Genomic DNA, 25,984 nt, shown 5'->3' on the forward strand with positions numbered 1-25,984 from the left:
AGGTGCATAACACATGTACTGATAAAATAGCGTGGCTCCAAGGATATAATCATGCATTGCACTCTAAAAATAATAAAGTGTGCCCCGTGACACCAAAACAACACACTTTGGCGTCATAGGGCACACTCTTTGTGTGCAAAGTACACTTTATTTTTTAGAGTGTGTTGATAAATGCATTTGCATGACTCACAAAAGAGGATGACCTGCTCGAATATCAAAATAGTGGACATGGCTTCAAATAAGCCTACCTAATACCTACAGACAATATGCATACTGATAAATGCATGGGTGTGGGTACAGAGTCTGAGACAGCTACACATAATCTTGATAAGTGGGTGTGGCTCAGGGGTTCCAGCAGGACCATAATGTACTAATACACTTCACACCATTGATCTCATTCTCACAATTGATCCAACCCTGGGTATTCTATGTAAAGCAGGTGACCCAGACAAAATGTGATCCGGTTATCCTGGGTGACCCAACCTGGTTTTAACACTGGCCCAGAAACTACCTACAGTGTGATCATGAGTAGACCACTTCATTTGTTGCCATACATGATGGAGAACATTATAGATATGCATAGTTTATCCATATATTATTATACTTTAAATCTCCATTGCATGGCCAATCGTGCTCCATCCCCAGTTCAATTACAACACTGGCCTACATCTGTAAGGACTAGGCTGGCTTGTCCAGCAGCCAACTAAGACAGCATTAATATCACTGGTACATAGCTATACTAAATAATTGAGTCAAGATTTCTCTTGGCATTTAGGCCACTCCAAATAAATCCTCCATTTTCCATCCTGGACTCAGGCATATTTGCATGCGGGCGGGCAGCCCATTGCAGGGGCTTTTAAAAAGGAGGGTTCTACTTTTGAATTGCAACTTCAGCCTAGCTGTAAGTTGAAGACCAAAACAAAAGGTCATCAACTGCTGACAATAGCTTCCCATTACCATAGATGGCCTCACCAACTATATTTCATTATTTATAACTCAGTAGATACATACAGTAGCTTGCTACACTGCTTCTCAAAAGACTACTATGATTGATCTTGATTTGATTGCTCTATCTCGAGTAAAAGAGGCTCTTTCAAAAGGGGGGTTCCATGGAACCTTTTGAACCCCCCCTCCCTCCTCGACTCCGCCCCTGCATTATTTCAGTACTGATATAAAATTGACAGCTTTTCCCCCGGAAAGCCATTATTTGCCTAGCACAACCATACTGAAAAGCTGCATAATAGCATGCTTAAGCTTGTCCTTCCCTTTTAAAGATTTGTGCCAGCTAGATAGCACACTGACTTGTGAGCTGACTGTTACAAGGTGGATTTTACTGAGCATGTACAGTATGCAAGAATAGCCAGAGAATAATGGAAGAATACGGAATAATGGAATATTTCGTGGAGTGTTTTTACCGGCTTCGAGTTTTTGCTAATACTTCTGTATCTAAATCATAAAGACTGTTACAAGTTGCTATCGCAGGTTACTGTCTGATACCTTGTAGCAGCGATGCGAAATCCACGCCATTCCCGTGTGTATATCATTTGTCTCTCGCCCACTCTTGTGATATTAATATTGATCACGTGAAATAAAAAGGGCGTGAATTAGGCGGAAAAGACTACCTTGCGATCTCCACTCAAGTGTTCTATTTCAGTATACACGGTAAGTGTTTGTTATATTTGTGTGGTATTTGTGGCAATGAACAAATCAATATCGTGCCCCACCTCTTCGGGGAAATGTCATTGCTCAGGAACAATAGAATAAATTATTAGTGAGAGGTCACTTTGTCCTCCACTCAACTGAAATATTTGTATGCGGGAAGGGCGTTATATTTTTCCGCGCTCGGCCAGGCCAACCAAACCCAACCACTGATTTTAGGGTTGGCAATGAAAAAATCAATCTCTATAGTTTCTCCTCCAACTTTGGGTGATCAATCCTATCCAAGTCTACATCAAAACCATAGGGTAATAATGCGGTATTTCCCCTGCTGTTTCTGTAGTGCGCATTTTGAGTTTTCGCGATTTTTCAGGTTTTTAAATAAAAATGGGCAGCAACATCAGCGATGCTATTTAGAGCACTTCAATTTTTCCATGAACGGTGCATTACATGGTGGTCACTATACTATCGAAAACGGATGCGTATTCTTGGTGAAACAGATGCTGCGAGTTTCAAAATTATAGCGTGAGCGAGGGCATCAGTTTGCGTTGGCACGTAAACACTATAAATCTCCACTTAATAAGGTCCAAAAAGGTGCCTGGGAGTTAGAAAACCAACCTTGGACTTCGTTAAGTGAGTTTCAGTTGGTTGATTTTTCATTGCACACCCGTCAAGCGCCGTTTTAGCGAAATTGAAGTACAGCAAATCACCTTTTAAGCAAGTGTATTTTGTAGAGCACCTCACCCAATAACCCAAAACAGCAATGGACAACATTCTAGATGTTCCTGCCCATTTTTATGAAAATGAGCCGAAATTCGTCAAAATTTACGACACGGCTATATCCCAAACGGAAGGCATTTGGTCGCTACCCAACCCACCATCTAAAGCTAGACCATTGGTAGGCTTCATCACCTGAGTTAAAAGTTAATCCAAGGAGGGTCGATTTTTTCATTGCCAACCCTACTGATTTTAACTCGGCTTTTAATCGCTCGCTTTCAGTTTTCTTAAGCTGTTTGGCTGTATTGTAAATGGGTGATATCTTGGTGATATTAATTATTGTATTTTTACAGTAGGAATTAATAAGCGCTACAGCAAAGGTGAAATTCTTTTCTTTTGGGGACTATTGGCCTTAGAACTGCAGGCAAGGGGGTGTCACTCCAATAGGTACTACGATCTCCGACCACGGTCAAAAGTAAAAGTAAAGGTCAATGAACAAGGCCAATTATTCACAAAGAACAATGGTCAAGTTTTCCCAGCACGGTCAAAGCTTCGTGAGTAAGTAGTGCACAATAATACAGTGAAAATTAATCAATAGTCAAGACAAATTTTCAGTGAATGTCAACGGTCAAAATCGAAAATTGATTTCGACCGTGGTCGCAGATTGTACTACGGTGTCTATTGGGGTGACACCCCCTTGCCAGGTAGAGTATAGATGAGGTTAGTATATATCTATGGGCAGAGACGCTAAGGACAATTTCTCCTTTGGTTGCTCTCAAACTTCTGTTAACTTTATGTCTCAATTGGCAACAAGCATACGTAATCGCAGTGAGTTGCCTTCATCACAAAGGTGTGTTTCGGGGGTTTGTGTTCCAGACCTTAATTTAATTTTTAAGGTGCCGAGGACAAATGTCCTTACATATTCACAAATGTACAGACATAGAGTCAAATTGTACAGACATGAGCTAGAGGAGCACTTTACACTGCTGGAATTGGAATAGGGAATTTCCATTGAAAGTTTGAAATTAAATACAACCACATATATAGCTGCAACCATAGATAATGTATGCGTTCCTAATGGATATGAAACGCCTGTTAATTATTTTCCTATCCTAGTTACAGTGAGCGAATACATTAGGAAATGTACTGAGTTGCTGTTTAGCTTTCTCTTGCTTGTTTGAAGGCCAGTTTGAAGGTGTGGATATTCCTTTTACATTGTTTATTGTGTTGCGTTGTGTACTGAACAGAAACACAGCTTGTCTGTGGACATTGGGAAGTTTTCTCAAAACAGTGGAAATATACAGCAAAGCAGTGAATATCTAGCTAGCCTACTACACTCTACCTGCTACAAGTGGTGTAAACAGCAGCAAAGAAACAACACTGCACTTTATGTTTTTTTTTCAGGAAATTTGTGCAATCGTTTCGATCCACCTTATTTCACCTTTGAACCTAAATTTTCTTACGCTGTTGTTTACTACTATCCAGCGTCCCTACCCAGTCCAACCTTTAATTAGTGTAGATGGTAACTAACCCAGCTGTAAACAACAAACACTAATTTGCTGGTTACAATTTCAGTGAAATCTTCCACCTGTTGAGGCCATAAAGTTTACGCACAGCGAAACGAGGATGGCCCATGACATCACTATGTAAATAATACGGGAGTTTCCAATTAACCCATATGACATATATTATCTATGCTGCAACATATCACCAAGCTGTGGTCATTACAGCTGCTGGTGATAGCAGTACAAAGGGGAGGTGGCATTGGTAAATCCTGGGTAGGTATAAACAGTGGACCCGGGACCGGACCCACAAGGATCCAACAATTTTTGGAATTTTATACTTTTCACAATATTCTGTACTTACCTCTACACGTACTCTCATATGGCCAATCCACTTTCCTTGTCACAATGTCTCACACAATGTTTATACCAATTAGCTAGAGATTAATGATAAGGACCTCTGAAAACATGTCTAAAACTGACAGCATTTATTGGCCACTCTCCAGCTGCACAATGAGCATACTAGTCTATTATGTCACCTAGCATTGTGTAAACAATTATTCCAGGGAAATGACAATTACTAGCTAAGCCTTGTAGCTGGCAAGTTTCATCCTGGGAGTGAACTCTACAACGGGACCTCATACAAAATAGCGCATTTTCACAATATTTCTAAACTTTAGTAGCTAGGCAACATAATAGAGTAGTATGCTTATTGTGCAGTAGGCAAGTGGTCTCACAAGTGGCCTATAAATGCAGTCAGCTTCAAACACTTTAACAGAGGTGCTTATAATTTCTAATTGGTATAAACATGTGAGACACTGTGATGGAAAAAGTGGATTGGCTATGCAAGACTACTTGCAGAGGTACCTAGTACAAGTATAGAATATTGTGAACTGTATAAAATTACTACTATAGAGACATTATTTTATGACAGAAACAGTTTAGTGGCCAAGGCTTATGCTGCTGATGATTATGCATACTGTCATAAATATTATGAGATTGGTGTTGTCCAATATTTCATTCTATTACATTAACAAGTAGTGTCACTTTGCCATATAGCTTGAAGGGTTAATTAATGGGTGGGTCCATATGTATCACACAAAGTTTACACAAATCATACAATTTCATTATCTGTATTGGATAATAAATGGTTAACAGAGCATGTACTGGTGTAGCTCAACTAGTGGGACATTATAGTTGACTGTTCTTAATTATACAAGATGGTCATCTGTTGCATGTGATGATAAATACAACATTCAACCAACTGTGTTAACACCTGTATTAAATATGGTTTCACAATAAACTCTACTTGACAGAAGTACCACAACCAGTTCTGTCACATTTACTTTTTGGTAATTAATGTAAACAAATTTGTTTCTTGGAAATTTGCATGAATTATGACAGTTTTGTGACAAACTTACACATTCCTGGAAATTTCATTTAAGTTTCATTACAGAAACACCATGGAAATAATTATATCATATTGTGCAGTGTTACAAAGCTTGGTTGATGGTCACTCTCTAATCTCCACAAACACAAAATTTCCCATCTTTCTCTGGAAGTAGGACAATTAGTGTTGCCCACTGACTATGAGAAACCTTAGAGATAATCCCTTGTTTTTCTAGCTGATCAAGTTCTTGGCTAGCTGATGGCACCTTTGATTACAAAGGGAACTAGTAATGGCTTGAAAAATCATGGAGTAGCATCTGGCTTTATGTGAAGTGAGCTGTAAATGGCTGAATCTTTCAAAGCTCTTTTGAAAACACAATCTCATGTTGTTGAAGTGAGTTAAGTGGCTTCAGCTGTTCATATGGTGAAAATGCTGTGCCAGTCAAGTTGGATTTGTTTCAGCCAATTCCTACCTGGGAGGATTGGTCCAACTCAGTTGGTTGCCATAGTGTACATTTACACTGAGTGTGCCCTATACCTTCATACATTCATCTGTGTATGTTTTGAGTACCAGATTAGACAAGAGTAGAATTTTGTTAAAGCTTGTTTGGTGACCTCTGATATGACAGAGAAGGCTGTCCCTGTATCAACCTTCACAAGGGCAGCTCCAGGAATATTGGTGACATTTCTGTTGCATGCACACTTAAATAGTCGGGGGGCAGGAAATTTTGAAAATTGCACATTCTGAGAATGAGCTGCCTTTTTAAACATATGTTAGGAATTGATTGATTTAGGCTGCTTGTGCTGGCATGAGCAGGAATCTAGAATTAAGAGGTGAAGCCATGTGCATGCATACAACAGACATGTATGGATGCCATTCTAAGGATCTGGGAGCATGCCATCATGAATATTTTCAACTTTGGGAAATGGATTTAAACTTTTACTATAAATTAAGCAAATTCTAAATAAGTACAAAATGTGACTATTCTATTAGGGTAGTTGACTGCTTTATTAGAGTATTTCGATCTGAACGTTTGATACCTTTGCAAAATCATCTGAATATACTTTACCAGTTTCTGGAAACTTCAGAAACCCTCTGGATACCCATATTCAAATTTATAGTATTATAATTAATGGACAGCGCAAAATATACAATAAAGAGATAGTAGGCCAAATGGCTTTTTCATATCCAATCTCTAAATACCAGTAATACATTTTTTAAAGTGAATGATGCATTTTTAGACATAGGGATCAGTCAAACCTGTTCCATGCAGTAATCATTCTTGATTATGGCCTAGTTTAGTAAAATTGTCTGCTATTAACTCAAGAAGCTACCACTTTTAAGAATTATTTGGGGCCATTCTTGATATGATAGTGATTGTCTGCCTTTGTTAATTGAGCTAGCTTTAAAAATGATGAAACTATAATGGGGTCAGCAGCATGAGTTCACAAAATCAGTGTCCACTCTATGAAGCCAAAATTTATCTTCACTGCTGTTGGTATTTTCATAAGTCACAGATAACTATGGTGAGTCTTTTTGCCCATGGCTTGAGCTTTTGTTTGTCATTTGTCCAGGAGTTGATTTAACTTGAGGAACTCTGCATGGTCTGGGGAGCGTTACAGCGAAAAGTGGAGGCAATGTGTCCATTCTTGCCACAGTTGTAACACTGAGCATCCTTAACTTTGCAGTTTGCTGCATTGTGATTTGAACACTCACAATGGTAACAGCTTTGTAAGTGCTGGTTAGAGTTTGCTGTTAAAGCTTTTAAAAAAATGGGACGCAGTGACCGATCACATATTTTCTTATCTCTACATGTGTTGATCAAGTGATGTAATAAATTGCAGTGAACTAGTTTCTTTGTGATTGCACAGCATTCTCAACTGGTAACTGGTGGCACTGGCAGTAATGTACAGCCACTTGACATTACAGTAACACAAAGGGGATCGTATTTAGTATAATTTAAGACATGTCCTCTAAAGTTAACAGGGTTACTTTCAATAGATTCAATGGTGGACTATTTCTGCACTACAGGTTATACATGCCAATGTTTGTTCAAAAATGTACATACAAGATGACAATACATTCTTAGGTAATCCATGGGATGAAAATGATGACCCATTAAAAGACTGAGATGCACGTGTAAGTTACAGTTCAATAAAAACTTGTGCCAAATAATTGGAAACTGCATGTTTACTGACATGTTTACACAATTACTTCTTTGCAACTCAATGACTAATTTTAAACTATAATAGTTTAATTCAGCTTCAGCAAGATTCTTCAATGGATCATCAAGGATGATTTTACTGCTAGCAAATATTCAGTAACAATCATGTTGTCTTTCAGTAACATCCCAATTTGTGAATGTAATGACCAGCAGATGATGTCAAAGGATTATTTTATAAATAACTGAAGAGCTTTTTTCTACTTAGCAACAAGAAAGCTAGACTTGTCACAAGCCTATACTTACAGTTACTAATTGAAGACAACTCAAAGCCTTACTTGATTATTAAGGTCTGTATGCCTACAACTGCTTGCCTTTTGGCATTATCTTAGTTCTAGCTATTTTTCAAAAAGCTATTCTACAAGGAATTCCTGGAGTGTGCTGCTATATTGATGACATATTGGCTCAGATGAAGAGACAGTCACTTCTGTATCGTTTACTTGACTTACTCATGGTGTTAGACTGAATCTGGAGAACGTTGAGTTCCTACTAAAGTCTACTGAGTACATAGGACATCTAATAACTAAAGATGATATTCAACTGTCCCTTCCAAGTAAAAACCCCACCTCCTGCCAATATGCAGCAGCTTAGATTATTTTTAGGCTTGATTAACTATCATGGAAAATTTGCTGACACTTTTACACCCTTTGAACACTCTTTTACAATCAACAAGAAATGGAGTTGGTCAACTGAGAGTTCCAAAACTTTTTGGAATGAAGAATCAGCTAACTTTAGTTTGTGTAGTAACATTACTCATTATAACCCCTACTTACCAATCATCTTAGTAGTTGATGCTTCTATGGAGTGGGAGTCGTAATCACTGTAACTTTTGGAGACATTCAGAAAGCTGCTAGATGTGATACCATACTTAGTGAAGTCTGCCATAATATGCAAGAGGGATGGCCCTACAAAGCACCAATGTGAGAATGAACTTGGTGTAGAGAATGGTTGTGTGATGTGTATAGACATGGGGTAAGCGTGTAATTGTTTAACAGACAGTTCATTCACAAGTATTGAAATCTCTTCATGCCAACCTAGAATCACCAGAACGAAGGCAATTGCACAAAGTTATATAATTTGGTGGACTGGACTAGACAAAGCAATTAAAAGGTTGGGTGAGTATTATTAACTCATGCTAAGCTAGCCAAGCTAATCCAGCTTCATCTCTAAATAACACACTTGGATATGGCCTGCATGTTTATTTTGCAGAGCCATACATACTTGGGTAACATGTATTTCATTGTTGTAGATTTGCACTTGAAGTGGTCAGACATATAGAAGTGATGTCAATCACTATATACCACTGAGAAGACAGTTGAAGTCCTAAGGTCACTGTTTGTTTGTCATGGATGGCCAGAACAATTATATGATATTAAACACAAAACAACAATAATTATTGACATATAAACAAGCAAATCAAAAGCAAGCACTCCAGATCACAACCCATGTTTCCACGTACTACTGTAATTTTCAGAGAATAAAATGTACCATAAAAGTTGATACCTGGCATATTCTGTCCAGTGACTTTAGTATTGTAATAATAATGGTAGGACCATGAAATGTCACACAGACCAACTACATCATAGAAGAGTAACATCAAAGGCTATAGCCACACCTGATACCACCTCATCTGACTGTATTGACATTGACATTTATTCACCACAGGAGGAGGATACGTACCACTAACTCAGCTACAACAGAACCTCCAGAAAAAAACAAAAAAAAAAACATGGTGCATTACAATAATGCTGACAATATCTTAGTGTGGCTATATAAATGTGTGCTGTCTAATACTTTCAGAGGGTAAATTATAAATTAATTAGTGTGAATTTAACTTTAGTAAATTAGCTACTAAGAGAATGTTCTAGAACTACAAAGTAAGCATCAAGTACAAGTAAATAATTTTATTCATTCACGAACAGGATTATTGTCTCTTCAATGCCACACTTGGTGTCTCTGCTGCTGTGGCAGTTTTTATGCTATTAAAGCTTGCTGTTGCTCTTGCTGTGAACTACTTTAGCAGGCTATACTGCTGCTTGCAGATAGCTGGTGCTTCTATTAATAGCTTGCTGCTGCTGGCAGCTGATTGTTATTGTTACAATTGGCAGCTACAGTAACTGTTTACTGCTGACTGACCTTTGTACCTGTAGTGTAGAAGCTTGTTATTATTGGTTGTTGTAGCTGCCTATAGGTTATGATCATGAACCTTACTTCTTCTCCTTTTTTATTTTCTACTTCTTGCTGTCCTTCTACTCACTTATTTGATCTTATTGTAATAATGCTCATTACTGCTGCCATTAATACTTTCACTTTCAAATTTACTCAGTTATACTCACTTAGTACACATGCAAAATATAAATTGATCATGCATGTGGTGTGATATTACTCATGTATGCTACAATGTTAAAACAAAAGTTGGCAGCCATTTTTGACTCAAGTAGTGAAGCAATCAATAATTTTAAGAGTATCAATTCTAACAGTGTAGTCCATAGCTGCATAACTTTAATTTGCAATTGTTTTGTGTAAGTAATTATTCCAAGGAAATGCGTAGCTTCAGTGAAGCAATCACTGTATAGGTTACACAATTAGCTTAGCAAACACACTACAAGTGTCATTTGGCACACAAAAGCAAATAGTTGCTAGGGTCCATTAACAGTAGCGATTTCCAACCTACCAATTTTCACACATATTTTTGCTACTTAAATTATACACCTTCAATAAACGTTTCACAAGCTGCCGTTCCAGTAAATAGTAGCCAATGCTTCGTACTTTGTATTGCACTTTACTGGATTAAAATCTATGCGGTATTTATTGAAATACAGCAAATCAAAGTTTGAGAAATAAAAATCCCCATACGGAGCCCATACAAATAATTGCGTACGTAATTCTAATTGGAAGAATGTGGCACCTGTGATAGCCGAAGTTTCTGAGTGTTTCCGCGTGAATCTTCTGCTGATGAGGACGAAGAAAGTGGTTCTGGGCAAACCGTATATGCTGATTTCGATTTTGCCATGTGTTATTTGATTGGAGGACGATTGATGTAGGATTACGATGGAAATATGGCCCTTTTAAAGGTAAATCGCCATCTAACACTGCTCAGAATTCAGCATTACAATCACCCTGGGCTTCAAGGCATCCCCCTGCATCGATGCAAGTATAGTTTGAAGGTGAGCAGTTTGTTGTCTTGCGCGGAATTGCAAAATAAGGTTCAAGGTTGAGCATAATCTTTTCAAAACTGGAGACTGGCATGTGATACCAGCCTTACATGGCTTCACACGTACCTGTTGTTATATTCTGGTGTATTTACTGCTGTTTTGATCCATTTTATAGCAGCTTCAGTGATTGTAATTTTGATCAGAAACTATTTATAATTTCTCTTTGTAGTATAGTGATGTCATTGTGTTATATAATAATTATCATCCTTAGTGCTTACAATGTGACAAATAAAGCTGAGCAGTGTCCAAACAAATCTATTTTAAAAATAATGTTGCTCTTACAGTGTGTTATCTGATTGTCATGTTTCCGAAGTACGTGTTAATTGTGACTTGTGATGCCAGTACTTGCTGTTTATAAAATATTACTGATTTGTCTAGTTAGTTATCCTTGAAATTGCATTAAGTACCTGTGTATACTTAGTATTACACAATACACACAGTTTTATTTGTGAATCACTTGTAATATTCTGAGTGGTCAGTCTAAAAAGAAGTGGTCACTTTTGAGAGGTTTTACTTAGTTCATATGGTGTTCTTCATAAAATAGTTATGTGGTGAAAATTTCATGTCGTTATTAGTTTCCTATCTAGATTTATGACACTTTGTATATTGTGTTTGGTGCCATGCAATATACATAAAAAGCATTTAAATGCTGTACACAAAAATCATCACACTTTCAACTTCTTTTCCTTATATCTTTTGATAGGAACCACTGATTGAGGTGGGGTTTGTACTAAAATGACCCTGACAAAATGCACAATATTTGTCATACCAATGAATGTATGGAATGTTAATTATTTAATTTAGTTGGAAATCTCTATTAACAGTGTTGGGAGTAACGCGTTACATAAGTAACGCGTTACGTAATATTATTACTTTTGTGATAACTAAGTAATATAACGAAATACGCTATAAAAACAGTTAATATAACTCAAGTTACTCTACTTACAAATGTAACGCGTTACCTAAGTAATATAATTACTGTAACAAGTGTAATATTACGTAATATTATTACTACAAATAACGAAGTTACTAATATCGTTAGTTATCCTCTGAGTAACGCCTAGCAACAACGAAGTAACGAAGCCTAATGAATGAAGCTTATTCCCCAGTTTCTTATTTATAACCAAGATTTGCACATTGTCCAACAACGCAATCATGTCACGTGATAAATATTAAAGTGGTAGTTTTACACTGACAGCTTAAGGCTGTGGATACAAAGTAATATAATATGTAATATTATTACAGTTACTTTATTTTATGGGTAATATGTAACTGTAACTAAATAGTTCAGTTGCAAGTAATATGTAATATGTAACTAGTTACTTATACAAAGTAACTTGCCTAACACTGTTCATTAATATGGTATCCTTGTGTGGGTAGAGAATGAGTGGCCTAGCTGTGCTAAGCAGTCCCAAACCTTCTTTAGACTACGTACAGGGGCGGATCTAGGGGGGGGGGGGGGGGGCTTTGGGGGCTGAAGCCCCCCCCTTCATATTTAGGCTTTACTTGATCAATATGCTGAGTATTATAATGAAATTTTGTCTTAGCATAATTATATGATCACTAATAATACAAATACTCATAAAACCACCTTATAAACATCTTTCCAAGGTATTATCAGTGGATTTATGCTAAAGTTTATGTAACAAGGACCCGGATCAGCATTGGAGGTGTACAAGATCGAGATACTCTAATAGAGCAGTCAGCTAACTACTCTAATAGAACATTCACTGGAAACATGTAGTTGGTTCTGTTATGGAATTTTTCCAAATCTGCCTGCACCTATACATATATACAATGAAGTACATTGGTTTGTTTAAAGGGCTTCATTCATCCACTTGTGTAGTTAATATATATGGCAATACTTAATTCAGGTACACAATTTTCATTGAAAATGCTCTCAGATTCAATCTTGTATTGTTCTAATTTCAAAATTTTCCACGTTCAACATTATATTATTCTAACATGCACGTACTCGGTGTTGTGCAATTGTGAGAGGGGTGCATTGTGTACTTGGTTGTCTGTACCTACCCAAACATTTTGATTAGCAAAATGCTTTAGAAAGCCATACCTATAATCTAAAGGCAGTATATGAAATATCTACAGGCAGAAAATATTATGAATTTTATGTGGAAATGTTTCCAAATTGCAGTATTTTAGCATCTATTTTTCAAAAATTTCCTGGGGGGGGGGCATGCCCCCAGACCCCCTAGTTCCAGCATGCTTCGCATGCTGGGAGGTGTGCTTTGCATACCTCTACCCAACAGATTAGTACCTTGAGTTAGCCCCCCCCCCCCCCCCCTTTTATAAATCCTAGATCCGCCCCTGACGTAGGTGTTTAATTCATAACCGATAATTATTTGTATTGTGCAAACACCAGGATGAGGAAATGTAGACACCTTAAATTGACTTGCAAAAGTATCTAGTACAGTACAGAATGAGTACACATTGTGAAGTGCATAAAAACCCAAGAAAGGTTTGATTTCCAAATCCTAGGTCCACTGTTTACACCTACAGTACCACTACTACTACCTAGCCATACATGTTCATCACATTCAGTGCAGATGTAGTATGTGAAGAATAAACTTGATGTTAAAGTATGAAATACTTAGCTACAATGTAAACAAAGTATTTATCGTAGTCACAGTGTTACAGTACTTTGGATTACTGCCTCACCCTGTGTTACTTACAGGCAGCTTATGTAGTTGGTTTTATAGTACTAGCTACTTATGTGACCACCTCATCGATAAAGCTAGGGGGCTGGGACACACTGATACTACAGGACCAAACCAAACAATACAGTACACTTCTGGATTTGCTATACACTTAAAGTCGTACTACACAAGTTGACCTATATCAACAATGTGCAATTTATAACAGCTTCATCCCATTTGGCAATAACATACATTGTGCATTCTCTATATTCACATGGTACATACATGTATAGGAGATAATAGAAAGGAGATAATGATCCATTGATCTCATTTTCACCAACCCTGGGTATTCTGTGTAAAGCAGGTGACCCAGACAAAATGTGATCTGGTTATCCTGGGTGACCCAACTTGGTTTCAACACTGGCCCAGAAACTACCTACAGTAGTGATCATGAGTAGACCGCCTCATTTGTTGCCATGCATGATGAAGAACATTATAGATTACATAGTTTATCCATATATTATACTTTAAATCTCCATTGGCCAATCATGCTCCATCCTCAGTTCAATTACAACACTGGCCTACATCTGTAAGGACTAGGCTGGCTTGTCCAGCAGCCAACTAAGACAGCATTAATATCACTGGTACATAGCTATATACTAAATAACTCAGTCAAGATTTCTCTTGGCATTTAGGCCACTCCAAATAAATCCTCCATTTCCCATCCTGGACTCAGGCATATTTGCATGCAGGCAGGCAGTCCATTGCAGAGGCTCTATAAAAAAGGGGGGTTCCACTTTTGAATTGCAACTTCAGCCTAGCTGTAAGTTGAAGACCAAAAAAAAGGTCATCAGCTGCTGACAATAGCTTCCCATCACCATAGATGCCCTCACCAACTATATTTCATTATTTATAACTCAGTAGATACATACAGTAACTTGCTACACTGCTCCTCAAAAAACTACTATGATTGATCTTGATTTGATTGGTCTATTAGAATATCTCGAGTAAAAGGGGCTCTTTCAAAAGGGGGGTTCCATGGAACCTTTTGAATCCCCCCCCCACTCCGCCCCTGCATTATTTCAGTACTGATATAAAATTGGCAGCTTTTCCTCCGGCCGAAAGCCATTATTTGACTAGCACAACCATACTGAAAAGCTGCATAATAGCATGCTTAAGCTTGTCCTTCCCTTTTAAAGATTTGTGTCAGCTAGATAGCATACTGACTTGTCAGCTGACTGTTACAAGGTGAATTTTACTGAACACGTACAGTATGCAAGAATATCCGGAGAATAATGGAAGAATACGGAATAATGGAATATTTCGTGGAGTGTTATTACCGGCTTTGAGTTTTTGCTAATACTTCTGTATCTAAATCATAAAGACTATTACAAGTTGCTATCGCAGGTTACTGTCTGATACTTTGTAGCAGCGAAGCGAAGTCCACGCCATTCCCGTGTCCTGTGTATATCATTAGTCTCTCGCCCACTCTTATTCAATTACTGATCACGTGAAATAAAGGGCGTGAATTAGGCGGAGAAGACTACCTTGCGATCTCCACTCAAGTGTTCTATTTCAGTATACACGGTAAGTGTTTGTTATATTTGTGTGGTATTTGTGGTAATGAACAAATCAATATCGTGCCCCACCCCTTCGGGGAAATGTCATTGCTCAGGAACAATAGAAACACTTGATTTATTAGTGAGAGGTCACTTTGTCCTCCACTCAACTGAAATATTTGTATGCTGGAAGGGCGTTATATTCTGTCGCGCTCGGCCAGGCCAACCAAACCCAACCACTGATTTTAACTCGGCTTTTAATCGCTCACTTACAGTTTTCTTAAGCTGTTTGGCTGTATTGTAAATGGGTGATATTAATTATTGAATTTGTACAGTAGGAATTAATAAGCGCTACAGCGAAGGTAAAATTCCTTTCTTTGTGGAACTATCGCTGTCAGCGTGGCCTTAGAACTGCAGGCAAGGGGGTGTCACTCCAATATAGGTACTGCGATCTGCGACCGCGGCCAAAAGTAAAACTAAAGGTCAATGAACAAGGCCAATTTTTCACAAAGAACAATGGTCAAGTTTTCCCAGCACGGTCAAAGCTTAGTGAGTAAGTAGTGCACAATAATACAGTGAAAATTAATCAATGGTCAAGACAAATTTTCAGTGAAAGTCAGCGTCAAAATCGAAAATTGATTTCGACCGTGGTCGCAGATTGTACTACAGTGTGTATTGGAGTGACACCCCCTTGCCAGGTAGAGTATAGATGAGGTTAGTATATATCTATGGGCAGACGCTAAGGGCAATTTCTGCTTTGGTCGCTCTCAAACTTCTGTTAACTTTATGTCTCAAATGGCAACGAGCATACGTAATCGCAGTGAGTTGATTGCCTTCATCACAAATGTGTGTTTTGAGGGTTTGTGTTCCAGACCTTAATTTAATGTTTAAGGTGCTGAGGACAAATGTCCTTACATATTCACAAATGTACAGACATAGAGTCAAATTGTACAGACATGAGCTAGAGGAGCACTTTACACTGCTGGAATTGGAATAGGGAATTTCTATTGAAAGTTTGAAATTAAATACAACCACATAATATAGCTACAACCATAGATGATGTATGCGTTCCTAATGGATAGGAAATGCCCGTTAATTATTTTCCTATCCTAGTTACAGTGAGCCAATACATTAGGAAATGTACTGAGTGGCTGTTTAGCTTTCTCTGGCTTGTTTGAAGGCCAGTTTGAAGACGTGGATATTCCTTTTACATTGTTTATTGTGTTGCGTTGTGTACTGAACAAAAACACAGCTTGTCTGTGGACATTGGGAAGTTTTGTCGAAACAGTGGAAATATACAGCGAAGCAGTGAACATCTAGCTAGCCTACTACACTCTACCTGCTACAAGTGGTGTAAACAGCAGCAAAGAAACAATGCTGCACTTTATGTTTTTTCAGGAAATTTGCACTACCATTTTGAAACACCATATTTCAACTTTGAACCTGAATTTTGTTATGCTGTTGTTTACTACTCTCCAGCGTCTCTGCCCAGAGCCTCCAATTAGTATAGGTGGTAACTAACCCAGCTGTAAACAACAAACACTAATTTGCTGGTTACAAGGACAGTGAAATCTACCACCTGTTGATTCCATAAAGTTTACGCAGCGAAACAGCAGAACACAGCCATGGCCCATGACATCACTATGTAAATGATACGGGCATTTCCGATCAATCCATACGACATAATATTATCTATGCTGCAACATACCACCAGGCTATGGTCATTACAGCTGCTGGTGATAGCAGTACAAAGGGGAGGTGGCATTGGTAAATCCTTGGCAGGTATAAACAGTGGACTCAGGGACCAAGGACCTGGGACCAGGGGATCTGGGGACCCACAAGGATCCAACTATTTTTGGAATTTTATACACTTCACAATATTCTGTACTTGTACTAGGTACCTCTACATGTACTCTCATATGGCTAATCCACTTTTCCTTGTTACGGTGTCTCACACAATGTTTATACCAATTAGCTAGAGATTAATTATAAGGACCTCTGAAAAAGTGTCTAAAACTGACAGCATTTATTGGCCACTCTCCAGCTACACAATGAGCATACTAGTCTATTATGTCACCTAGCATTGTGTAAACAATTATCTAATCCAAAACAGCCAAGCTGTAAAAAAAGTGTGCGGCCCTCAGAAAGGCTATGGTGAAAAAAGATGTGAAATCCAAGGTGGCGGCCAAGAAATGGCTGTGATGGTAGGTTAATGGTAAAAATTTTAATAATGACAATTCAGGTAAATTTTGTGAAGCGGCACAAAAATTCACCTGAATTGTCGTTATTAAAATTTTTACCATTAACCTACCATCACAGCCATTTCTTGGCCGCCACCTTGGATTTCACATCTTTTTTCACCATAGCCTTTCTGAGGGCCGCACACTTTTTTTACAGCTTGGCTGTTTTGGATTAGATTTCATTTCTTTTTGTATTTGTATACCCCAAAGCCGGCCTATGGCCAGCTTTGGGACTTTTTTAATCTATGTTTTTTTCTTTACTACAGGAAGAAGAAAAGATGAAGTAGATGTACTTTAAATATTTTATCAGTAAATGTACGAATTATATATATAATACATATGTGACCGGATTTGCGAAAAGGGGCCTTCCACACACATCCAATTTGCCAATTTTGACAATTGATAACTTCAGATTGGAAAGAGCTATTGCCTTGAAACTTGGGCAGTGGTGATTTCTTTGCAGCTGAGCTTTTTACAGAATGGTTTCTTTGTAGCTGAACTCTCTACAAGGTAATTTCTTCTAGCTGATCTCTCTACAGGGAGATTTGTTTGTAGCTGAACTATCTACAAGGTAACTTCTTCTAGCTGATCTCTCTACAGGGTGATTTGTTCGTAGCTGAATTCTGTACAGGTGATTTGTTTGCAGCTGAGCTCTTTACAAAATGGTTTCTTTGTAGCTGAACTCTCTACAAAGTAACTTCTTCTAACTGATCTTTCTACAGGGTGATTTGTTTGTAGCTGAACTATCTACAAGGTAATTTCTTCTAGCTGATCTCTCTACAGGGTGATTTGTTTGTAGCTGAATTCTGTACCGGTGATTTATTTGCAGCTGAGCTCTTTACAGAATGGTTTCTTTGTAGCTGAACTCTCTACAAGGTAACTTCTTCTAACTGATCTTTCTACAGGGCAATTTGTTTGTGGCAGAATTTTATACAGGGTGATTTCTTTGCAGCTGAACTCTCTACATGGTGGTTTCTTTGTAGCTGAACTCTCTACAAGGTAATTTCTTCTAGCTAATCTCTCTACAGGGAGATTTGTTTGTAGCTGAACTATCTACAAAGTAACTTCTTCTAGCTGATCTCTCTACAGGGTGATTTGTTCGTAGCTGAATTCTGTACAGGTGATTTGTTTTCAGCTGAGCCCTTTACAAAATGGTTTCTTTGTAGCTGAACTCTCTACAAGGTAACTTCTTCTAACTGATCTTTCTACAGGGCAATTTGTTTGTGGCAGAATTTAATACAGGGTGATTTCTTTGCAGCTGAACTCTGTACATGGTGGTTTCTTTGTAGCTGAACGATCTACAAGGTAACTTCTTCTAGCTGATCTCTCTACAGGGTGGTTTCTTTGTAGCTGAACTCTCTAAAAGGTAACTTCTTCTAACTGATCTTTCTACAGGGCAATTTGTTTGTGGCTGTATTTTCTACAGGGTGATTTCTTTGCAGCTGAACTCTCTACATGGTGGTTTCTTTGTAGCTGAACTCTCTACAAGGTAACTTCTTCTAGCTGATCACTCTACAGGGTGATTTGTTTGTAGCTGAACGATCTACAAGGTAACTTCTTCTAGCTGATCTCTCTACAGGGAGATTTGTTTGTAGCTGAACTCTCTACAGGTGATTTGTTTGAAGCTGAGCTCTCTAAATGATGGTTTCTTTGTAGCTGAACTCTCTACAAGTTAACTTCTTCTAACTGATCTCTCTACATGGTAATTTGTTTGTAGCTGAATTCAGTATACGTGATTTGTTTGCAGCTGAGCTCTTTAAATAATGATTTCTTTGTAGCTGAACTCTCTCAAGGTAACTTCTTCTAGCTGATGTCTTTACAGGGTCACTAGTTTGTAGCTGAATTCTCTACATGGTGGTTTCTTTGTAGTTGAACTCTCTACAAGGTAACTTCTTCTAGCTGATCACTCTACAGGGTGATTTGTTTGTAGCTGAACAATCTACAAGGTAACTTCTTCTAGCTGATCTCTCTACAGGGTGATTTGTTTGTAGCTGAAATCTCTACAGGTGATTTGTTTTCAGCTGAGCTCTCTAAATGATGGTTTCTTTGTAGCTGAACTCTCTACAAGTTAACTTCTTCTAGCTGATCTCTCTACATGGTGATTTGTTTGTAGCTGAATTCTGTATATGTGATTTGTTTGCAGCTGAGCTCTTTAAATAATGATTTCTTTGTAGCTGAACTCTCTCAAGGTAACTTCTTCTAGCTGATGTCTTTACAGGGTCACTAGTTTGTAGCTGAATTCTCTACATGGTGGTTTCTTTGTAACTGAACTCTCTACAAGGTAACTTTTTCTAGCTCATCTTTCCACAGGGTAATTTATTTGTAGCTGAATTCTTTACAGGTGATTTGTTTGCAGCTGAGCTCTTTAAAGAATGGTTTCTTTATAGCTGAACTCTCTACAAGGTAACTTCTTCCAGCTGATGTCTCTACAAGGTCACTAGTTTGTAGCTGAGCTCTCTACATGGTGGTTTTTTTGTAACTGAACTCTCTACAAGGTGACCTCTTCTAGCTGATCTTTCTACAGGGTGATTTGTTTGAAGCTGAACTCTGTACAAGGTAACTTCTTCTAGCTGATCTCTCTACAGGGAGATTTGTTTGTAGCTGAACTCTCTACATGATGGTTTCTTTGTAGCTGAACTCTCTGCAAGGTAACTTCTTCTATTGATCTCTCCACAGGGCGATTTGTTTGTAGCTGAACTTTCTACATGTTGGTTTCTTTGTAGCTGAACTCTACAAGGTGATTTTTTCTAGCTGAACTATCTCTTTCCATAGTTGCATGAACTCCCTACAAGGTAACTTCTTCTAGCTGATCTCTCTACAGGGTGACTTGTGTGTAGCTGATCTCTATACAGGTTTCTTATTTCTAGCTGATCTCTTGAATTCTCTTCAGGGTGACTGCTCTATTAGGATGACTGCTCTATTAGAGTATCTCGATCTCGCACTTGCCCAACCAAGTTGGATTTCGTGTTATAACTCAGTGGCTTTAAGTCTGATTCTTCTACACCATTGATGAGCCTTTCTAATATAATTACTCCATCTGTACAACGATTTTCAAAGCATTACCCCAAGCGGTTTATCTGGTAGGCGTGGCAAGCAGTCATTTTTTTATTAGGTGATCTCGATTGCATAATTGTTACACACTGTTGGTTTTTTCGTTGTATCTTCCTGGTTTTTAGCTCGATTTCTTTCAAACCACAAAAGGTTTGAGGTTCAATAGTTAACCTATTCACCTACCGATTTTCAGCTTCATCCCATACGCGGTTTACCCTGCAGGCGTGACAACAACATATTGGTGTTATTTTTCTTGAATAATCGCTCATACCTCTTTGCCTGTTTATCGTATTCCAGCCAAAGTTGGTACCGAGATGCGCCATTATATCCCCTTTCTGTGTGCCAAATTTCAAGGCAATCGGATATGGCGTTCGAGTTTTATAGCAGTTTTTGTAAGTGTGCGACAAGAAAAAGAAAAATAAGAAGAAGAAGAAGAAGAAGAAAACGAAGAAACTGAGCCAATTTGTGAAGTTGCATATCTCGGGAACGCGCGAAGCGATTTCGCTCAAATTAGGAATGTGGAGTGCTGCAGTTGGAGGGCATGTCCACAGCAAAAATCGTCTTGTTTCATCAAGGAAGCACAGAGCTACGGAGGTGCGAAAATTGCGTTTTCTTTCTTCCTGTCAATATACTCACGGGTGTTACGCGCCGGCTTCTTGGGCCGCACGACACACTACCGTGTGTCTTGATTCCGGGGAAATTACAATTACTAGCTAAGCCTTGTAGCTGGAAAGTTTCATCCCAGGAGTGAACTCTACAACCGGACTCATACAAAATAGTGCATTTTCACTAAACTTTAGTAGCTAGGCAACATAATAGACTGTTATGCTTATTGTGCAGTAGGCAAGTGGTCTCACAAGTGGCCTATAAATGCAGTCAGCTTCAAACACTTTATCAGAGGTGCTTATAATTTCTAATTGGTGTAAACATGTGAGACACTGTGACGGGGAAAAGTGGATTGGCCATGCAAGACTACTTGCAGAGGTATCTAGTACAAGTATAGAATATTGTCAACTGTATAAAATTCCAAAAAAAGTTGGATCTTCGTGGTTCCCCCGGCTCCCCTGGTCCTGGGTCCACTGTTTATACCTACCTGTAAATCCTTGGGTTGGGAAAATGTAGTATCTCCTAGCAACCAAGTGACAGTTATTGTTAGCACTACAAAAAACATGTGCACATCAGCTTTATGGGGGCGTCTGGATTCAGTGGAATGGAACGGTGGACTGGAATGGTGGAATGGACTGGAATGGAATGGTGGAATGGAATGGAATGGTGGACTGGAATGGAATGGTGGAATGGAACGGTATATTGGTAATTTCAATTGGTGGTCACCTCTTTATAAAGACCACCTTCTAACAAATACCACCTCTTTATAAAGACCGTTTTACTTTAATGTTTAAAATGCTGCCATCTTGTTGTTTTAGAGTGTATCCCCATAGAATGGTCTTATTGATCAGTTGTGCACCACATGCCTAGAAAAATCAGAGTGATATCTGATTTGTAATATAGCAATATACCCCATGCAAAAACAGTTTGGCTGTATATAGTGACGTCCCCATCAAACTAAAAGTAACTGACAACTAAAGGAGCTATTATTTGGGTGAGGCCAAGATATACTGACAAATAACTTGCTATAATTTATAAAAATTTGGTCCATCATCATTCACTCATACAGTCTTGCTGCATTCCTAATTAATTCCCTGTAACTCTAATTGGCTAGTAATTTATTATTATTAGCACTTTATAGTGACCAGCACTGAAGGTCTGACAGCAACATGTGCTGCAGCCTTAGGTCACCTAACCTAATTCAAGGACTTAGAACTAGCTGCCTTTTTTCTCCTCTACAACACCAGACTATTGAGAGAGGTACCAATTTACTAGCCAATTAGATTTACAGGGAATTAATACAGTCAGACTGCACAAGTCAATGATAAAGGACCAAGATTATTGTAAATTATACTTAGTTGCCAGTATATATGTTAGCTCCGCCAGTTGCTTTTAATTTCGTGGACACATTTTTTTTTGTATAGCCAAGCTGTTTTTTTGTGTGGGTATATAGCTATTACAGTATTGTATCATAAATCAGATATCACTGGTATACCAATAAGACTGTCTTATAGGGCTCTAAAACAACAATTCAGATATTAAAGTTAAATGGTCTTTGTAAAGAGGTGGTCTTTGTTAGAAGGTGGTCTTTTAAAAGAGGTGACCACTAGTTGAAATTACCTAAGTACCGTTCCATTCCATTCCACTATTCCATTCCATTCCATTCCACCATTCCATTCCAGTCCATTCCACCATTCCAGTCCACCATTCCATTCCACTGAATCCAGACGCCCGCTTTATGGTACCACTATTGGTTTAGCAAGGACATGTGTGTCCGCTCAAATCTCATTATGTGCAAACATTGTGCTATTTGTGCAGATTTTGTCCTGACCGCACATTAATTTAAGGCCTGGTGCTCTACCTAGGATTTTCTTTTTTCTGTAGCTCTAGTCAGGAGCTTATTAGCCGCTGATGGAGCATGGAACTGAGTTCTGTGACAGTCCATAATTACGTAACAGCATTTGAAATAAATAGCTTTACAGTGATTTTTCAGCGATTTTTTTGTAATCTTCGCATTGAATTTATTTGGTTGATAATCAATACATTAATATCAAATTTTTTGATATTAAGGTGGCGCTAAAGCAATAACACGCATTCTTGACAACAATCTGCTGTGTCTCAACGTGGTTTCAATTTAAGACATATTGAAAGCTAGTACTTAATTTTGCAGACAAATAAATTATGCATACAAGAATCTATCATTTGTAGAGAGCATAAAGCGTAGAACTGCTCTCGAAATCGGACTTAGTGGATTACAGAAGACGTGTTATCTCTCAATAACCTTAAGTTTTAGCTCCAATACTTCACATGATGAAAGCATACTATTACAAGAATCATTCTACATATCAATAAGTAGAAGCGATTTACAGGTCGAAATATATGGCGTTTACAAGCAGATGAGAGCCTAGTTCCACCATTTGCACCAAGTGAAGAAGCCACAGAATGGATATATGATATACTAATACGTAGAATTATTCAGACACTATTGCTTACCATTCATACGAAGTTGAAGTTCAAGCCGTGTCTACAAAGAAAAGATAATGTTTGTAACAGGCTGTAAGGTGAGTCGAAACAAATAATAATTATTAGTGGCGCTTGTTTTCACATTGTCAAGGTTGTCAATTTGTTGTAAAGGTGAGTTACATTCCTCCTGAACTGTACAGTTGCTTGTTGTTTTTGCTAACAACTCACCTGTTATTCATGGCTGTTTTTACACTGTTGGTAAGCCTGCCTGATTTACCACAAATTGTGTAGTATATGATATGTTACGTCATATGTATTTGCTATGGCTTTGGCTACTTTTGCGCATCATTGCTTTATCGCCACCTTAATGTATTGATTTAAGGGACACGCACCAAAATTATGTTAAATGCTTAAAATGGCATAAAAACACACAATGATTTCACATGCGTTTCTCATGCGTTTTTGGCCTTACCATGTTGGTAGATATGCAGAATTCTGCTAAAACCAGTAAATTTTATTAGGTGCACAATCCCAATGGCTATTTTCAATATGTACATGTACTTTTAAATATCACGGTTGAGTTCATGCCATCCAGAGCTGAAGATTTTCATTATAGAATAATCATAACAGAACTGTACATCATTAAAAGGCTCACCAGAAATGCATCACTTTGTTCAAACAGCTCGCACGGCTGTTTTAAAATCCACACATGTATATTTGAAATGGCAAAATTACAAAAATCTGCTGTACGTCATACAAAATAATGGTTATGTAATTGACATGAGTAATTCAACATGTAACAGCTCCAGCTACACTAATTGAGGTCAAGGTAGAGACAAGTTCACCACCATCGAAGAAGAGAAGGACCACAAGGAAGACTCAGCCAACTTCACCATCACCATGCGTCACTGCCAGTCTCCTTCCTTGGCTTGTTCTATGGTGCCTTAGGGTCCCTTCATTGTCTAACTGTGCACACTTTGGCACTGGCTCACTCATTGTACATCTCCTTGTACTCTGTACAAAGTTCAATCCTCAAGTGGGAACACTACCACCATCTTGTACGTTACTTGCAATTCTGTCAAATAACTTTCCGTATATGGAAACAAATTGGATTGTGATGGTACCTAGAGGTGCCATCAACAACCAGTCTGCAATCCCTGGGTAGTGGGTAGCAGTTTAAACTCTACCAAATCGTCGGTTGATCATAGTTTCCACAATCAAAATAACACTGTATCTATGGCCAGGCCTATTACTCATGTGTACTGTATATTTATTAAAAGCTGGGTATAAACCAGTTGGTATGATCCATGTAGATTGATCTGTGAATATTATAAAATTTGCAAGTCAATCCTGCTAGATTTATACCAAGTCAGTGATCAAAGATACAAGTTTGACTCATGATTGATAAGTACATAAAACTTAATAGTTATCATCGAGTAACAGGTAATACTCAGGGTATTGGTCCAAGTCACAAATCTAAGTGATACTTTGGTCAGTCAGTCTTTGACCACAATAACAGACTTACCTACAGCATATGTGACACTCCCTTGTTATGTTGACACATTTGTTTGTTTATTGATTTTAATTTAATTTGGATGGACAGACAGACAGACAGTGTCTGGTGTGTCCTGAAGACCCTGAATGGGGCAATTGGAAACAATGGAAATGGAAACCAGAAACAGAAAATGGAAATGAACAACGGAAATGGTGGCAAATATAATGGCCTTTATTTCAAGCTCATAGCTTTAATTACTGTTGAGTTACAGCCTTTTGTTTACATAATATACACTTGGACATAATATTACAGCAGCAGTCCTTAAAGGGTTAACACACTTCCACACCATCAAACTAATTAACACATTTCACATGTGATCCAATCTGAGTCAGACCTGAATATTCTATAAAGTGGGTGAGACCTGGATGACTTGAATGTGACCCAGGTGACCTGAACCACTGGTGTACACACACCTACCATTAGATGTGTATGTATGTGTGTCATAATAATGATTGAGTATGAGTAATTCAGTTTGTGTTGTTAATGATTGTGTTGTGGTCTGAACATGTGTGTACATTATAATGTTGTATAGAGCACACATTATGAGATGTTTTATTACTACTATAGTAGTAGTGCTGGTATGGCTCAACGTGGGACAGGAAGGAAACCAACTGTGGTGAGTAATATAATTTATTGTGTGTACATGTCTGTAGATAGTCTAATAGTTTGAAGAAATTTTATTATCCACAGACAGTCCAGTTGTCACAGTAATATACACTAGTACAGAATTGTTATGACACAACCCACTGTAGTGTCAGTTAAGAATGATTTACTGTAGCAACTACCAAATTCTTCATTTCCACTATTCCACTATTCCACTACTAACACTTCTACATATCATAGGCTTCAATATGTACTTGTAGTCCTGTGTAGGACTCTTCCCAGTTTCAAAATTACAAATGATCACAACATGTACACCATATACATTTCCTATTGTACTATACAGGTACATGTAGGGTTGGTATAGAGGTGTTGTGAAACTTGTTTATTATTTGTGAAATTAGTGGGTGTGGTGAAGGTCATGTGATACATTTGTGAGTAATGGTACATATTTGTTGTAGGAGGAGAGGGAGAGACTGAGAGATGCTATTTGCAAAGGAGATGCTGTTATGGTTAAAACTACCATAATAGATAACAACATTGATATCAATGCTG

At 38.1% G+C, this 25,984-nt stretch overlaps 1 long non-coding RNA gene across 1 annotated transcript; it reads left to right on the plus strand.

The window, feature by feature from the left end:
• The first annotated feature begins 1,590 nt into the window (after positions 1-1,590).
• Positions 1,591-25,984, plus strand: LOC136246780 (uncharacterized). The gene is made up of 3 exons (XR_010696833.1): positions 1,591-1,662; positions 25,397-25,445; positions 25,891-25,984. It is a non-coding gene; the product is annotated as an uncharacterized lncRNA (long non-coding RNA).

This window comes from Dysidea avara, chromosome 2, assembly GCF_963678975.1.
Source record: "Dysidea avara chromosome 2, odDysAvar1.4, whole genome shotgun sequence".
Taxonomy (NCBI): domain Eukaryota; kingdom Metazoa; phylum Porifera; class Demospongiae; order Dictyoceratida; family Dysideidae; genus Dysidea; species Dysidea avara.